This window comes from Xylocopa sonorina, chromosome 17, assembly GCF_050948175.1.
Source record: "Xylocopa sonorina isolate GNS202 chromosome 17, iyXylSono1_principal, whole genome shotgun sequence".
Classification (NCBI taxonomy): Eukaryota; Metazoa; Arthropoda; class Insecta; order Hymenoptera; family Apidae; genus Xylocopa; species Xylocopa sonorina.
In genome coordinates this window covers 681596-698402 of record NC_135209.1, presented here as the reverse complement: position 1 = coordinate 698402, position 16807 = coordinate 681596, and positions in this window count along the sequence as shown.

The window sequence follows — 16807 nt, the reverse complement described above, 5'->3', positions numbered from 1 at the left end:
TTCGCTCATTGTTCTCTACTTCTGAGTCTGAGGTACTACATATATACCTTCTTTTTTTGTGCTCAGCGAAATTATCTTCGTTTTCACTCACGGTATCATTTTCGTAATCAGTTAATCCAATCAAAAATTGAATTCCTTTTGAACTCCGTCCAGAAATTGTAAGGAGGGTGCAATTAAAAGTTAAAAAACAAATTTTACGCAAACATAAAACTAAAATTTTTAGATAATCATTTATAACCTTAGAATTTACCTCAACTGTAAAAGTCGACAATAATCTATTCAACTTACATGTTGTCCGACTTGTATTGGTTCAAGAAAGATTTTATATTATAATCCCTATTTTTTATTATAGTTTTGTGCCTTATAAATACTTCATATGTCGAATATGTGTTTGGCAGGCTTTAGTACAGTACGAGCCACTAGATTCAAAAGATATTCTACCGATACGGTAGATTCTGTTTTACGAAGCGGAGTCAGCGTAGGTGATCACGCCGACTATAGTCGACACCGGTATACACAGTAGGTCTCGCGAACATCGACTGTAGCCGGCAGCAGTACGCACAGCACTTCGCGCGGCCGCCGGCTATAGTTGGTGTCCGTAGTGAAAGGGTTAGAACATCACGAAATGATATAAAATTAGATGAGATTTTAAATGTAATTGGTATTTAGGGAATATTCTATTTGCAGTTAATTAAAATATATCATAAGTGTAAGTATATGTATCAATTTGATGTAACTAATTAAAACAGTATGGAATGATATAAAACTAGATAGGACTTTCGGTGTAATGGAGCATTTGGAGATATACACTTAAATAAAATTTATAAGTGTGAACACATACTGATTTGAAATATTTATTTAAAATATCATGAAATAGTACGAAATTAGATGGGATTTTAGATGTAATGGACTATTTAGAGGTGGTATTCTATTAGCAATCAACTAAAATATATGATAAGAATAAATATATATACTAATATGGAATATTTATTATTAGAAAATCATGAAATGATGTAAAATTAATTAGGATTTTGAATGTAATAAGGTATTTAGTAATGATAATCTATTGACAATCAACTGAAATACACGATAAGAATAAATATATATAATAACTTGAAATATGAACTTAGAACATCATGAAGTGCTATTTCTACAGACACGTTTAGATGAAGAACTTTGAATTGTAGAACTGAGAAGCGCCATCGCGTTACATTGAACTTCGGAAGTCAATTACTTTGTCAAGCTGATACTTAGAAGTGCAGAGTAGTTATACGGAACTGTAGAAATTGCACATTTTGTAACGTAGCACCAGGTAAACATAACTGCGTTGTGTAGATACTTACAACTTGCTTACTTTGGAACGTAGAACTAGGAAGCTGTATGAACCACTGGAAGTCACTTACAATGTCAATTTGACAGTTAGAAGAGCCAACAGTTACATGGATCTGTAGCAAAATTGATATGTATAGAAACTTAGAACTAACATACATTGAAACTCTGAACTGAGAAACAAAATCGCGTTGCATGGACACTTGCAAATAAATTATTTAGACAATTTGATACTTAGAAGCGCTATTCTGTTACATATATATGTAGAAATTACATACTTTGTATCAAAGACCCTGGTAATCATAGCTGCTTTGAATAGAACTATACATTTTACTTAAATTGAATATTTGAACTGAGAAATGCCATCGCATTGCATGGAGCACTATAATTCTATTGCTCTAACACGTAGGCACTATGAAGTGCCTATTCGCTGCATGGACCTGTAGACTCCACATCCTTTAGAAGTGTAAACGGAGTTAAGCATATCGGAATGCTTAGAAGATTGTACCTTACTCACTTTGAAACGCTGAAATTAAACGCGACCATTGCGATATATGAAGCATTAGAACCCTATTGCTTTGAAACGCAGACACTATGAAACGACACCTCTTTACATTCAGCAGGAGGACTCACTATCATTTAAAGCGTACAAGCCGATATGTTTTATGCGATGCATAGGAAATTTGAACCTACTTCCTTTGAAACGTTAAAATGACAATCGTCACAGAAATGAATAGAGCATTAGTACTCTGTTGCTTTGAAACGCAAATACTATGAAGCGCCATTCAGTTACATGCAACATTAGAATAGATTCCTTTTATGCTTTTCTTATCAATAGGGAAAATTTTTAGACCTGGCTCACCTGTAAAATCTGATGTGGTAGGAATTTTATCGACATCTGACCATACTTCACTGTAACTATACAATCCTGTGAACATTACACAATGACTGGTACCATCGGAATCGCTTGAATGCTGTAGTGGAATGGCTGTTGATCTTATTCTTGGATCCACATCAATAACGCTGTCCTCAACTTTTATATCAGAATCTTCTGAATGTACCGAATAATCCGATAGAGTCAGCAATATACTCATCAATAATATCACTCATATTATGTGGGTAAAAAGTAACAAAATAATAAACCTTGTTATACTGGTAAACTAGAAGCGTAAGCCTACGAAACAGAAGATAACTATGGAATGCATTGTTCTAGAATAATTCTTGCTTTGATTGTTTCTAAACTATCGCATAAGTTTTATGTCTTGGGCGTAAGAAATGAAGATCGACATAACCATGGCAAGTACATACAAATCGATGTACAAGATACTCAAATCAGCAAAAAAAATTTGCACATTATCGTGAGATCAGCACACAAGCGTCAGACTCAGAAACCCGTGTTTTCGCGGGGCCGGCGTAAGTAACGGGGCCAAGTAACATACTCAAAAACCTGCGTTATCGCGGGGACGGCTGTCAATGTGTTAACAGCTTCAGGTCTTCAAAAGAATGTGAATTGTACAGTTCCATGCAGTGGAATGGAGCTTCATGGTGTCTGCGTGTCAAAGCAGAAGAGTACTAATGCGATGGCGCATAGCATTTCATCGCTTCGAGATAAGTAAGCCGTATACTTCGATGCATAGCAATATGCTTATCTGCTTTTACATTTCAAGAGAAAGTGAATGCTAGAGTTCCTTGCACCTGGATTGCGCTTCATAGTGTCTGCGTGGCAAATCAACGGTGTTCTAAAAAACACCATGCATTGCAATGGCCCAGCTCATTTCAACGATTCAAAGTAAGTTAGCTGTAATCTTTTATGGATAGCATTATGCTTATCTGCTTTTGCACTACAACAGAAAGTGAACCCTACAGTTCTAAGCAACAGGAAGGAGTTTCATAGTGTCTGCCTGTCAAAGCAACGGAGTTATAATGCTCCATTCAATGGCATCTCATTTCAACGTTTCAAAGTAAGTAAGTTGCAATCCTGCATACATAGCATTTTGTTTATCTATTTCTACATTTCTAAAAAATGTGAACTCTACAGTTCCAAGCAACTGGATGGCGTTCCACAGTGTCTCGGTGTCGATGCAGTAGAGTCCTAATGCTCCATGCAATGCGATGACGCATCTCATTTCAACGTTCTGAGTAAGTAATTTGTATTTTTCTATGTATAGCATTATGCTTATTTGTTTCTACACTTTAAAATTTTCTTTTCTCCTAGACACCAACTGGCCTGGAAGCCTGTGACAGAAAACGAACTGAACATTTTTATTGGTGTCCTGCTTATATTAGTTGTACCGCCACTGCTAGAAATTAGATTATATTAGTCTCAAAAGGATATGTATACAAACACGCATATGAAAAGCGCGACCGGTTTATATCGATACTTAGATATTTACACTTATCCTACATTTTCACGGCTTGGACTGAGGACCGTTTATATAAACTTATAAATATTGTTAACGAAATTGTCGACACTTTCAAAATAACTGTTAAGACTTGTAAAAATATTGTAATCAACGAAACCATGGTTTCGTATCGAGGACGCATCAGTTTTTGCCAATATATCCCTGGAGAGCGGCATAAATATGGTATAAGACTTTGTAAATTGTGCCTTCCGGAAGGATACACCCACAACATTCTTATTTACGTCGGAAAAAATGCAACCATAATAGTTAAAGCACATGCACATGCTGTAGTTATAACGCTGGAAGTTGAATTATTATTTGGAAACCGCGTATTATACGCAGATAATTTTGACAATAGTGTCCCATCGGCCGAGGAACTTCTGCAAAAAGGAACATTTATTTGTGGCTTTAAATCTTTAAAGTGGACGGATAAGAGGCCGGTATGCATGCTAGCCACTTCTGAAAACCACAAATATGTTATTGTCCAGGGTAGTAACAATAAGTTAAAGCCGGACACAGTGTTCCTTTATAAAAAAGCTAAGAAGGGGTTTGAACATCCGACCAGATGTCTTCTTATCACAGTTGATTACGCAGAACAGTAAAGTGGTATAGAAAAATAGTTATCGAATTAGTATGCGGGGCTTCTCTCGTCAATGCCTGTTATATACAAAGAAAATGGAGTACCAAAGGTATGAAAATATTAAACTTCCGCGAAAAAGTTATTGATTATCTCCTCAGTACAGTGGATCATCACGGTGAACAAACGTCATCTGAAACTTAAGCAGTGCCCAAGAAACGTACACATTTTCTGCGGTCGTTCCAAGGACGCGCGAGAAAAACGAGACAGGGATGTAAAGAATGTAATAAACGGATGTCTAGAATAAATGGTAGGCAGTATGCCGCGAATAAGACGATGAAAATAAAAACCTGTTGTAACCGATGTAAGGGCCAACCGAAACTCTACCCAACATGTTTTGAAAAATTACATAAAAAGATTAAATAATTGTTAGGTTTATAATATTGATTTGTTATGTTTTAAATATTGAATGTCTGTTTATAATGCGGAGAATTAGGTCACTACAGCTTTGACAAACAGACAATATGAAACCCCAGCCCGGTGCAAGGAACAGACGAATTTACATTCGTTTGAAGTGCAGTAGTAGGTAAGGATAATGCGATACATAGAACATTACAACATTCTTGCTTTCGAACGTTGAAATGAGATACTCCACCGCATCGCATACAGCATTAGAACTCCATTGTTTTTACACGTAGACACTATGAAACGCCGTCCCGATGCATATGTCTGTAGAATTCATATTCTTCTGAAGTGTAGATGCAAATAAGCATAATGCTATGCATGGAGGATTACAGCTTACTTAATTTGAAATCATGAAATCACATGCACAATTGCATTGCATGGAGCATTAGAACTCCATTCCATTCACACGCAGGCATTACGAGCCGCCATCCCTTTGCATGGAGATGTAGCATTCACCTTCTACGGAAATGTAGAAGTAGATATGCACAATGCTATGCTTAGCATATTTCAGCGTACTTAATTTGAAACGTTGCAATGATATGCGGCATAGCAATGCATGGAGCATTAAAACTCCATTGCTTTGACACGTAGACATTATGAAGTCACTTCCTATTGCATGAAATTGTAGAACTCACACACAGGATACTTACTTTGGAACTTTGAAATGACAAGAGCCATTCGCACTGCATGGAGCACTGCAACTCCATTGCTTTGACACGCAGACACACTGAAGCTCCATCCAGTTGCACAGAACTGTAGAATTCATATTCATAAGAAGTGTAGATGTCGATAAACATAATGCTATTAATTGAAGATTGCAGCTTACTTAATTTGAAACGTTTAAATGGGATGCACTATCGCATTGCATGATACTTTAGAACTGTACTGCTTTGACACGCAGACTATGAAGCGCTATTCCGTTCCATGGAAATGTATAATTCACAATCTTTGGAAATGTAGAAGCAGATAAGCATAATGCTTTGCTTATCTGAAGTTTTAGCTTACTTACATTTGGAATGAGAACTTACTTACATTTGAAATTTACATCATTGACTATTTTTTATTCTTCAATTCTACGAATTTTGATCTTCCAATGTGGCCCAAACGCTGATGTCACAGTTCATAGTCATTATTTACTGCGCTATAAGTCTGACGATAATCAATGTTTCACCATTTTCCATTTGAAAATCAATAATAGATAAGATTTTTTTTCTTACCTTTCATTATTTTCTGACCATTGCTCATTACCTCTACGTTTCTATCTTTCACAAATACGATGTCCATTCCAGCTTCTTGCATCCTTCTAACGGACAGTAGGTTGTACGTTATATCTGGGCAGTAAAGTACGTTCTGCAACGACCCTTTCAGTCCCATATAGGTGACCACTTGGGTTGTCCCTTTCTTCGTTGTTTCGAGAAATGCGCCTTTTGCCACCGAAAACTTCAAGGGTGGACTCAACTCCTCGAATGTCGAAATGACATTGTCACATTTAACAATGTGATCCGACGTTCGGGAATCCAACAGAAATTTTAATTTGTTTTCATTTTTTTCTCCTTTCTCATTGCACCCCGTCATAAAGGCAAACCAGGATGTTCCAGCCTTCCCAATATCCATTTCTTCTGTTACTCGAGCTGCTTGGACGGTCATCCTTTTCTTCTCAGCGTGCTGGAGCGTTGTTTTTTAATAAAATCATTCTTTTATTTTATATCCCTTTCGTTCACAATGATGGAATTTTATATTTTTTGTTCCTTGGGTCTTCTTAAATGATCCCGTTTTTCCGTTTCTATTGTTTTGTCTTTTATGCACTTTTGAATTAAAATTGTCTCTATCTTTATGTATCTTTTGAATACGTAATAATTTCGCGCTTGTCGAGCAGCCTGTTCGTAATTTTACTTCGTGCTCCAACAAACGAGGTTTTACCTACGCTAATATTAAGTTGTCTCCGGACAACGTTTCTATTGCGGTAATTATTCCGTCGTAGCACGTTGGAAGGGTTAGCAGTAAATGGGAAACTTTATCCTTTTCTTCTAATTTAGTTCCCACTGCTAAGAGTTCCGTGATTATGTCGCTGAATGTTGTAAAATGTTTGATCATGGGCTGATCTCTCTGTAATTTTGAACTTAATAGTTTTTTTCTAACAACCAATTGCGTGGCTAAACTCTTCCTTTCATATATGCCATTGAATTTCTGCAAAATTTCAGCAGTAGTCTTCGGTTTATTTGCAAAGCCCAAAAAGGAATCTGCCAAAAATTCAACAATAACACTTTTCGCAATCCTCTCTGCTTTCCTCCAATATTCAGTTATTTTTACTGGAATGGGGTCATCAATAACTTTGATGACATCTAATTCGTTTAACAGTGCACGAATTCGCAATTTTCACATTCTGTAGCGATCACCATCAAATTGTTTAATGTTCCTCTTGGTTTTTGTACTATCCATATTTTTTATTTTTAAGAGACAGATTTATATTCACTAATAATGTTTCTTTTATAGTTTAGTTACTTATTTATACTTCTAGTATGACACTTATAATTACGTTTTATGTTTTCACTTATATTAAACAAAAGTTATCACTAAAAAGAATATCTACTAAAATATTAATACTATTAAAATAAGTAAACTGGGCCTATAACCTATTAGAATTATTTTAATAGGATAGGATATAAGATAATAATAAATGGAAAGCTGCCCAGAGCTCTTTATAGTCTTTAACATTATTCTTAAAGTTTGAAGGTCCGTCCGTACGTTTTGAAAGCTCTACTAATTTTGAGGACTCGGCATAGGAAATTTAGGGTCCTCTCCCCCAAAAAAGAATTGACGACGCAAAATCTGTACGTGTTTTTCTTTCAGGCCCCTAGGTACAAACAGTAGGAAACCCTACTCGAACTGATAGAACTATTCCACAGTTTATATACTGGATTCCGTTTCTTAACACAAGATTCACTTTTGTTCCACCGTTGGCATGTGAAATAATCCAACACAGACAACCATAGAATCGCATTCTTCTCAAGTGTAGAATCAGATAATTATAATGCTATGTATAGAAGATTACAGCTTACTTAATTCGAAACGTTGAAATGAGATGAGTCATTGCATTGTATGGTAGTCTATTGCATTGTAGTCTATTGTTTCGACATGTAGACACTACGAAGGACAATCCTGTTGCATGGAGCTGTAGAATTTACATTCTTATGAAGTTTTAAACCAGATAAGCATAGTGCTATGCATAAGAGATTGCAGCATACTTTCTTTGAATCGATGGAATGGGGTGCGCCATCGCATTGCGTGGAGAATTCTAGCTCTATTGCTTTAACAGACAGAAACTACGGAGCGCCATGCCGTTGCATCGAATTATATAATTCACATTCTATTGAAGACCTCTAGCAGTTAAGCATAATGCTATGGATAGATGATTACAGATTCTTTGCTCCGAAACGTTAAAATGAGATGCGACATCGCGCTGTATGAAGTATTAGAAATGTGTTGCTTGGACACGTAGAGATCTGGAAACGATAATCTGTTGCAAGCAAGTGTAGGAGTCACATCCTTCTAAAGTCTACATGCAGATGAAAATAACATATTGCATAGAACATTGCAATTTACGATGAATTATTGAAATGAGTTGCGACATCGCGTTGAATGAAGCATTAGATCTCTATTTCATCGACACGTAGACATCCAGAAATGCTATCCCCTTGAAAGAAAATTTAGGATTCGCATGCTTTTGAAGTATGGAAGCAGATAAACGTTACGCGTTTCATAGAATATTACATCTTACATACTCTGAAACGTTGAAATGAAATGCGCTATCACGGACTATAATGCATGAGATCTGTAATGCTTTGGCACGCAGACACTATGAAACCCGATCGCTTATATATATATATATATATATATATATATATTTTGTATAAGTCGATCATTTATTTGCATCGCCCCAGTTGGCTTTCTTTTCATCGAGGCTTGCAAATCCCTCTTCGTTATTCTCGTAATTCGTACTTCAGAAGGTATGTAGTAACCTCCTATCAACATTATGTCTATATTTGATTTGTTACGGTTCTAAAAGTATGTATAGTCTTCTTTCGGATTCGTTGCGATTGAATCGTTTCTTAGAGTCATTTTGATGATCCTTTCCTCTCTATTATTCTTCTTCTTACTACCCCAGATTACCGATTTTTCGTTCTGTTCACCTGCGATTATTATTCTGTTTGCTTTCTCTCCCTTTTCTATGTTAACCTCAATTTCGTTTACATATTTTTCTATTTATTTCCATTCCTGTTCGACGCGAAATAGCAGCTTATAACTTTTGTTCCTTCGAGCATTACATGAACGATTCCGGTCAAGGAGTACGAGGTGCCATATGTGCAACATTTTCGATTAACACCGGTTATCCATATTGCAGCGCCACCTTTCTAGTCTTGCAATCAGTATTCTTACATTTTCTGCATGATTTCTTGTGCGATTCGGCATCTGTTCAGATCGATTTGTAGGATTTTCAATTCCACATTCGTTTCTCGTTCTATTCTATCAAGGTTTATCTGTATACCGGACAATTAAAGCTTTGGTAACGTATCTGGTGTACGGATTCTTTTTTTCTGTCTCGCTGCAGATGGTATAATTCGTTTTGTTCGTGATGCAACCGATCATCGTATAAATCTGGGATCCGCATCTTCTACAAATTCTCCTACTATCTTTGACTTCTTCGCAATTTCTGCCGATATGTCCAAGTTTATGGCATTTGAAGCATCTTTCTATTCTCGGTAGCACTTTGCAGGGACAAGGTGTTAATGCTATTCTGAGCCGCTTGATCCTCTCCAACTCTTTGCTGCATTTCTGTCCAAATTCAACTAACGCGACTCGGTTCCTCTCCACGTCTGTTTTAACAACTTGACCATACTTTCGATTATTTTCAGTCTTCGTTTTATGTACTCCTTCATTTCTTCTCTAGTCACCTAACGGGTATGTGTCCCTTAGTTGGAGCATTATATTCGCACTCGTATATGATTCTTCGAATTCTTTTTCCAGAGTTCCAATGCAATATGTGTGTCTGCTACTCCTCTTCAGAAGAATCAGATTACTAATATTTCATGCAACGCGATCACGTTTCATAGTTTTTGCGTACCAAAGCATTACAGTTCTTATGTATCATAGATCGCGATAGAGCATTTAATTTCAGCATTTGAAAGTAGGTGGGATTATGCTCATCTGCTTCTACACTTCAAAACAATGTGTATCCTAACCATCCTTGCAACGGCATAGCGTTTCTAGATATGTACGAGTCAATGCAATAGAGTTTTAGTATTTCATTCAGCGCGAGGTCTCACCTCATTTCAATCCAGCATGATAAGATGTAATATTCAATGCAACGCGTTTTGTGTATCTGCATCTACACTTAAAAGAATGTAAATTCAACGATATCGCATTTCAGTTAACAGTTCAAAGTAAGTAAGTAGGATGTAAAGCTCTATGCATCGCATTATGTTTATCTGCTTATACCCTTCAAAAGAATGTGAATTCAGTACTTCCTTGTACAATTATAACGTTTCTAGATGTTTACATGTCGAAGCAATAGAGTTATAATACTTCATTCATCACAATGTCGCACCACATTTCAATGCTTAATGTAAGATGTAATATTCCATGCACCGTGTTTCGCTTATCTCTTCTACACTTTAAAAGAATGTGAACCCTACACTTGCTTGCAGAGTGATAGCGTTTATAGATGTATACTTATCGAAGCAATAGAGGTCTAATGGTTCATAAAATGCGGCATCACATCTCATTTCTATGTCTCATGATAAGATTTAATATTCAATGCATGCGTTATGTCTATCTCGTCTACACTTCAGAGTTATGTAAATACCACACTTCCTTGCTACGGAATAGCGTTTCTAGATGTATACTTATCGAAGCAATAGAGTTCTAATGCTTCATAAAATGCTGCATCGCATCTCATTTCTATGTCCCATGATAAGATGTAATATTCAATGCAACGCGTTATGTATATCACGTCCACACTTGAAAAGTTTGTAAGTCCCACACATCCCTGCTACGGGATAGCGATTCTAGATATATACGTATCGAAGCAATGTAGTTCTATCGCTAAATAAAACGCGATATCACACCTCGCTTCTATGTTTCATGATAAAATGCAATATACAATGCAACGCGTTACGTTTATCTCGTTTACACTTCAAAGGAATGTAAATTCCGCGCTTCCTTGCTACGGAATAGCGATTCTAGATATCTACGTATCGAAGCATTTGAGTTCTAATGCTTCCTGCATCGCGATATTGCAATTCATTTCACCGGTTGAAAGTTAGTAAGTATGTTGTAATGCTCTATGCATCGCGTTATGCTTATCTGCTTCTCCTCTTCTGAAGAATTTGAATTCCACACTTCCTTGCAACGAGATAGTGTTTCCAGATTACTAAGTGTTGAAGCATTTAATTTCTGATGCCTCATGCATCGCGATATCACATTTCTTTTCAATATTTCAATCCAAGTAAGCTGTAATTTTTAATGCATAGCATTATTCTTATCTGATTCAACACTTCAGGGGAATGTGAAGTCTACAGTACCACGCATCGGGATGGGGCTTCATAGTGCCTAAGTGTCAATGCAACGGAGTTCTAATACTCCATGCAATGCCATCGCACATCTCATTCCAACATTCCAAAGTAAGTACGCTGTAATTTTGTATGCATGGCACTATGCTTATCTGTTTCTACACATTATAAGGTTGTGAATTATACGCTTTCATGCAACAGGGTGGCGTTTCGCAGTGTCTGCCTGTTAAAACAATAGAGTTCTAATTCTCCATGGAATGCGATGGAGTATTTCATTTGTTCGTATCGAATTAAGTAAGCTATAATCTTCTATGCATAATGTAGGAATCTTATTAATGAAAGAGAATTACAAGATTTTGTAAATCATTAGATAGTTCCTTTCAACTGTGATATTACTCCAAGGACTGCTAGTGAACAACTGCTCTCGCATTCTAGAATATTTCACGAACATAACATTTGAAACTTGAATTATTGATTAGCTTTTACATTAAGATAATTTCGTTATCCTTCACTCGGCCGTCCTGCATGAACATTTGTCCCTAATGTCTTCATTCATATCGTCTTCGATTTCAGATAAATCAACATTGATTTCGTCGATCCACAATTTCATAGAATCTGCTGACGTAGATGTTTGTAAGGATCCTTATCCTTTCCCTACCATTCGAACTACAAATCGTTGATTGCGTAAAACTCGTGTAACTTCATACGGTGCAAAATATATATGAGCTACTTTTAAACCAGGACTCTGTTGCATACGTTTAATTGCTACTAGATCTCCTTCACGATAAATTCTCGCCTTTCGTTTACTCTTATTAAAAGTTCGCTTATTCTCTTGTCGGATCCGGGATATATTTTTGCTTGCTTGAAGTCGTACTTCATCTCGTTTATCTTGAAAAGGTGCGATCCATTCCTTTTCAAGTATGTCTCGTATGTCAAGATAACCTTTAAGTCGAGGTTGTGTCCCAAAGAGAAGATGAAACGGTGACGTGTCAATACTTCGATGTATTGTTGCTTTCAAACATTGTTGATCTACTTCTAAATACTTATAGCATTCACAGGGCTTAAGTGTAGCTAATTTTGCTGACAACAGTATGAATATTCTATTACGACGTTTAACTTGACCATTAGCTCTAGGATTTCCTGTTGTAGTTGAAACATGTTCTATATTTTCTTCTTGACAATATTGCTTGAAATCATTTGCTGTGAAAGCCGTTCCCCTATCAGAAATTATTCGACGCAGATTATAGAAAATAGTCGTTTGCTTCTTCAGGAGTGACAAAACTTCATCTGTAGTAGTAGATTTTGTAGCAAAAAGCCACGTAAATTTTATAAAAGCATCTACCACTACAAATATATACTGATACGTTTTTATTTGTCGATGGCAGTGGTCCAAGATGGTCGATATGAAATGTATCAAAAGGAATACTCCCCTTTTCAATCGGATTTAAATGACACTCCTGCTTCCCCTGCATCTTTTCGGCTAAGATGTATGCAACACAATTTCATACCACCTTTTCAACTTGCTGCCGAAGGTTTGGAATCTAATAATCTTTACGTCCGATAGCTTTAGTCTTGATCACAGAAAAATGTCCACACTCATAAGCCTGCCTTATTTTATGTATCTGCATCCGACATGGCACTACTAGTTGAATATTACCTCCAGAGTTTCTGTACAGAAAATTTCCCTGTAGAACATAAACATTCGTCTTGTTTTGAAGAACCAAATCTCGAAGTTTCAATACAGTCTCCTCTTCTTCCTGTGCTTTCCACAAACGCGCTGTAAGACTTGCATCAGATCCATCGATTAGGAAATTCGTAGGAAGAGGATTTCTACTAAGCGCATCAACATGTATCATGTCCTTCCCAGGACGATGCTCTATCCGGTAATCAAATTCTTCGAACGATAATGCTCATCATGCAACACATACACGAAGATCTTTCTTATTCATTGTAGGAGTAATAGCTCGGCAATCAATAACAATAACGAACGAAATTCCTAATGAACGAACTCCTAATTTCTTCAAAGCTTTTACTATTGCTAAAACCTCAAACTCATAGCTACTGCATTTAGATCCAGGAGAAGCTGCCTTTCCACTAGAAAATAATATTCAGGATGAAAAGGTTGATCTTCGTTATTTGTTTGAAATAAAATCACTCCGTACCCTAACGCAGGAGCATCTGTATGCAAGTCCGCCTCTATTTCTACTTGATACAAATTCAATTTTGGTATCTCACTCAATAAAAGTATAAGTCGTATGAGTGCTTCCTTTTCAGTCGCTCCATAACAAAATTTAGCAGTCGCTCGCAGAAGGTTAGACAAATGTCGCACAATTACAGGGTATTCACGAATAAATTTACGAAAATTCCCGATTAGTCTAGGAAAACTTTGTACGTGTGTAACATTGGAAATCATCGGACTGCATCAGTTTTAGTGAGGGGCGAACATAGCCATTGTTGATTACATGCCCGAGGAATTCGACAGAAGTTTGCAGAACACTTTTCCCAACTGAATATTAAATTAGCTCTGCTCGCTATAATTCAAACCCTTTCAAGGTTTTTGATCCCATTTTAAATATCATTTGAGGAAATAATCGAATCATCTATGTATGCTAAAACTATTCTCTTTTGAATGAGATCTCTAAATATGGTATTTATAAATCTTTGCAAAATTGCTGGCGAATTACATAGACCAAAAGGGACTCGTAAGAATTCATAATGACCATTTGGTACAACATATGCTGTATACTTTCGACTTGATTTATCCCATCATACGTGAAAGAAACCGTTTCTCAAGTCAAGAGTATTGAAAATACTGGCGCCTTGTAACAAATCTAATTGATCTTCATTCAATTGTAACGAATATCTATCTTTAATAATCTTCTTATTAATTTGTCAATAATCCACACATAATCTAAATAAATCATTTTTCTTCCGAATGAGAACAACCGGACTCGCATAATCAGAAGTAGATAACTGAGCGACTCCAGCCGCAATCCACTGTTCTATCTCATCGCATTAACAATCTCTTTTTGCTACTCGGCTTGTAATTACTAACAAGATTTTCTATCGTCACTCGCTGATTAGGATCTAATACATGAGACACATAAACTTGATTTACTTCTAACGCGTCACTCGTTACATCTATTTTAATTTTATTAAAATATAATTATTAATGCTGACAAATATTAAATGCTGACATCGGTTACATTTAAGAAATTCGTTCCTATTAACAGCTTATGTCGAACAATGGTATCAGAGATTACTTGTATACAAATCGGATGAGTGCTCATCTACAGTAATTTCTGCTTGAAGCTTGAAGCGGCGTTGCTTCGGTTGCTGTAATAATGGAGGAAAGAAGGAAGGAAAAGAGAGGGAAAGAACGTTTTATCCTGGGCCCGCTAGTGGACTCATTAGTAAGGCTACTTAGCAGGCCCTGCCTTAGACACTGGGATATTAGGGACAGGTCAGAACTTGTATATATTGGAAAGGATGGGTCATCGTGTACTTTCAGGAAAGTGTAAACGGTGATGTCCTTCTAGTGGTGAATGTCGAAAGGTCGCCACAAGCTCATCTAATGTTGTATTATTCCTTGAATCTTCGCAATGTGATACATTGCGTCGTGATTGCGGAGAACCAAGCTTAATATACTCGTCTGTGCGAATTAAACTAAAATCGCTTCCTGAATCCATTAATGCTTTGACCTCGTATCTGTTAAGTAAAACATTTTCGAAATACTTTCGGTACGATACTCCTAATGTCGCACAGCTCTCTTCGCTCGCTTTAAATTTCGACGCAATATGTTCACGTTCTTGAGATATAAAATATTTTACACCACGATCTTTCGTCAGACAATTCACGCTAATATGATCGTGCCCACCACAACTATAACATCGTACAATATTACCGGTAAACTCGTTTATCTCACCCACATTGACTACCTCTTTTCGTTCATTTCTATCGAAACTGTCTTCACACTTCTCAAACTTTGTTGACATCTGCACACCCAACAAACCTTGATCTCGAAGAATTACCTTTTCAAACGCTCTCGAAAGTTGATCGGTTGTTGTAAACTGTTAAATACGAGCCTGGTTCTGGAACATTTCGTCGGGGATGCCGTCAATCAGATATTCAAGCATTTCATGGTCGTTGATTGGTACTCGATTTCTAAGAATGATCTTCTCCTGCAAATATTCATGAAATGTCTCGTTCCTCTTCCATAATCGAACTTCAAATTTCTTCCTTATTTCAATTTTGCCTTGTGGATGATAAAACGTAACTTTTAATTCTTCCCACATCGGTTGAATGGCAGAGTTATATATTCTGGTTTAGGATGAAACCATTTAAGTGCTTTTCCCTTCAGTCGCATACCGATAAGTAATCGTGCAATGTCATCTTCCAATTTATATATCGTCTTCAACAATTTGATCTGCTTCTTCCAAATTTCACTATCACCAGATTTGCCATAAAATTTACGAAGTAAATTTGAAACTGCCGAAATATTCGTTCGCGGCTAACAGAATTGAGATAAAACATTGCATTTATTGCCATTATTCAATGCCAAGAGATTGTCACCGCCACTAACAACATCATATCGTTCGCCTTTAAAATTGCACGTCGATCTTCGCTGCTCATTTTCCAAATTTTGCTCAACCTGTAATTGAATGAGTTGTCCTTCGCATCGCATCTAACTCAAGGCGCAACATGACTAATTCACCTTCTGATAATTCTTCCTCTTTTTAAAAAAAATCAATTTCTCGTTGCTGTAGATTTACAGCTGACTGCACGTTTGACGATACATCAGCACATGACCCTTCATTATCTTCACGAACTTCTTTCTGCTTGTCATCTATCCTCGTTCCGTCTAGGTCAACATCCATCAAACGGGAAAATAATTTAGCTTTCGAACCAGCAGTAAGTAGTTTGTGCTGCATTAATATGTCTTTTAGCGCAGTAACTGTGATTTTACTCAAATCTTTCATTATGAAAATTTTCACTCGACACTCGCGTATAAACTCGAATTATCCCTATACGAAAGTTTAATTTTCGCTCTCGCACTATCTCTCCAAACTGCACTCGCGTCGCATGAATAACTTCTCGAACGTTCTACACCGTCAAGGAATATTCTCCAGCGTTCTGTCTTCAAATATTCGATAATATTCCAATCTTTAAAACGTATCCGATTTAATTCTTGAATGTCTTCTTGATAATTACCACGCCTGAGATCCAAAAATTGTAGGAAACTTATTAACTAGAGACAACTACAAGATTTTGTAAATCATTAAATAGTTTTTCTCAACTGAGATATAACTCTAAAGAATGCTAATGAACAACAGCTTCATTGTTTTCAAATATTCACACGATAAACTCATTTATTTCGCACACTCGGTCTCGCTCGCAATCTAGAATATTCCACGTACATAACGTTTGAAACAAGAATTATTGATTAACTTTTAAATGTTGATAAT